Below are 2,695 nucleotides of genomic sequence, written 5' to 3'. Positions count from 1 at the left end.
GTAAACCTCAAAAGAAAGTTTGTTCCTTTAGCCCAATTCTGAGCCATCCAAAGTGGTCGGGGGAACGCAGATGACTGAAGCCCTTTTGCTCTTTCCTGTGGCTGGTGCTCCATGGCACTGAGTAAGAACGAATTCACAGAGCTCCACACATTCAAATTACTTTGACAGTGTTTTCACGCAAGGAAGTGATGCACAGGGCAAAATGAAGGTGGAGAAATATTGTCCAATCCAAAAGCTAAAGAGATAGAATTTAGGTTTTCCAAGGAGTCATCTAAGCTAGATACTGACAGGAAAAATGAAAGGTAGTTACTATCAAAGCTTCCTAGCCAGCTGGCTGTACTGACTTGCTTTGAGGTGTCCTTTGTATTTTCATTCACTCAGCAAGTGTTTCCCAAGCACCTACTATGTGTCAGGTTCTGCCCCCCGCCGCCCCCTACCCTGGAGAAGGGATAATGCACAGAACTGGCAGGAACTGCAAAGGGTCTGACATTTGACCCTGTTTGAAAGTTAGTAAGTTAGCCTGCCCAGCTTATAGTTCCTGGCAGAAGACAAGAGACTCCTGGGCCAGAAACAAAGAACTTGATTACTCACAGCACAGCTGACATAAAAGGCAGCAGAGCTGCATATGCACTTTGGTTCCTGTTGCCCTGAAAGTCCATCGGCCTGGTGCAGAGCAGCCAGTGTGGATGCTGTGCGCACAGTGGGTCTGTGTCCCAGGTAAGGAACTCCAAACTCAGGAAACTGCAATCTTTGAAAGGGGCTGCTAGCAAACCTGCCCAACTTTTGCCCCAGAAGGAGCCGTTATCTTTATTAGAAACATTACCTCTATCCTCCCAGGCTGTTTGCCATACAAGCAGCCTCGGAAAGTGAGTGCAGGACAAAATCTTTCAATGCCTTTGCTCTGAAGATGGGTACAAACACAAAATACCCATGAAGAATCGCTTCTGAACAAAATGAACACAGTCCTGGTTTTCCAGGAATATATATGTTAGTGAAAGAGAAACCAACAGCAAGCATAACTAAAGAAAGGAACAAGAACATGTCAGAGAATGATAAGTACGAGGAAGGAAACACAGCAGGGGAAAACTAGCAGGGGAATAACATGACTGAGGGTGCCTTTAGCCAGAGTGGTCAGTCAGGTGGTTGCCCCGAGGGGGGACGTCTGAGCAGAGAGAAGACCCCAGCCTTGGGGACGTCTGGGGTGAGAGCTAAAAAACAAATATGCACATGATCCAAGTTTAAGTTTTAGATTAGTGGCGTTTCCTGTGGTTTTCCTGCAGAAGAGACATTTCTTGGAAGTTTACATTTTAGCTTAATTAGACTTGAATGTGTTGCGTGCTAACATGGTCCTCTGCAATTGAAGATTAATAACTGAAGGCAGCAGAGCATGGTTCTTTGGGAAGAGGAAATGTCTTTTCCCCTGTATACATGACAGCGAACTTAATCAAATGTATTTCTCATTATCTGAAAGCATCAATATTTGTGGGACATCCACAGGCCTCAAAGTTTACAAATATAAACTATGCTGCTTATTTTTATTTCTCTTACCCCCAGGTAGGGTCTCGTCTTCCTTTCAGAGGATAGAATGCTGGTTTCAAGGACTTTCTTTTATTACATGTCCCAAGTGTCAGCAGACAGTGCAATTCCCCCACCCCTACTCTGCCCCACCAGCAGCAATGGAGGTTTGTACACTGGTTACATGCAAAGGCCCAGAGTTGTCACACACTTACTATTGTGTGACCTTAACTTCTCTGAGTCTCAGTTTCCTCATTTGTAAAGCGGGACAATATTGACACCTGCCTCGCAGGGTGGTTCTGAGGATGAAAAGAGGCCATGTGTGTAAAAGGATAGCCCAGTGCCTGGCACTTAGTAGGGATTCAGTGATGGAATGATGATGGAGATATTGATGGAAAGCAGAGCCAGACCGGAGACCCTCTACGGTCAGACCTAGATGATTTTTGTTTTTATCCACAGTCTAACGACTTCACACTTCAGTGACGTTTCAGTTGAAAAGAGACTTTGGGGACTTTCTTGGTGGCTCAGCGGTTAAGAATCTGCCTGCCAATGCAGGGGACACGGGTTCGAGCCCTGGTCCAGGAAGATCCCACATGCCTCGGAGCAACTAAGCCAGTGCACCACAACTACTGAGCCTGCACTCTAGAGCCTGCGAGCCACAACTAGGGCTCGTGTGCCGCAACTACTGAGCCCACGTGCTCCAACTACTGAAGCCTGCACACCTAGAGCCCATGCTCCACAACAGGAGAAGCCACCGCAGTGAGAAGCCTGCGCACTGTGAGGAAGAGTAGCCTCCGCTCGCCGCAACTAGAGAAAGCCCACATGCAGCAACGAAGACCCAACACAGCCAAAAAAAAAAAAGGAAAAAAAAGAAAAGAGACTATCTTTGACATGGCACTGAGATGGATCAGAATTCAAATATCATGTGAATTATCATCAACATCTTGGAACCAGCTGAAGTCACTGACATTTTTATGTTTTAAAACACATGTATATATGGGCTTCCCTGGTGGCACAGTGGTTGAGAGTCCACCTGTCGATGCAGGGGACACAGGTTCGTGCCCTGGTCTGGGAGGATCCCACATGCCGCGGAGCGGCTGTGCCTGTAAGCCATGGCCTCTGAGCCTGTGCATCCGGAGCCTGTGCTCCGCAACGGGAGAGGCCACAACAGTGAGAGGCC

Source organism: Mesoplodon bidens, assembly GCF_964165515.1.
Source record: "Mesoplodon bidens genome assembly, contig: HAP1_SCAFFOLD_1387, whole genome shotgun sequence".
Classification (NCBI taxonomy): domain Eukaryota; kingdom Metazoa; phylum Chordata; class Mammalia; order Artiodactyla; family Ziphiidae; genus Mesoplodon; species Mesoplodon bidens.
The sequence above is the reverse complement of the archived record's forward strand: the minus strand, read 5'-3'. Positions refer to the sequence as shown.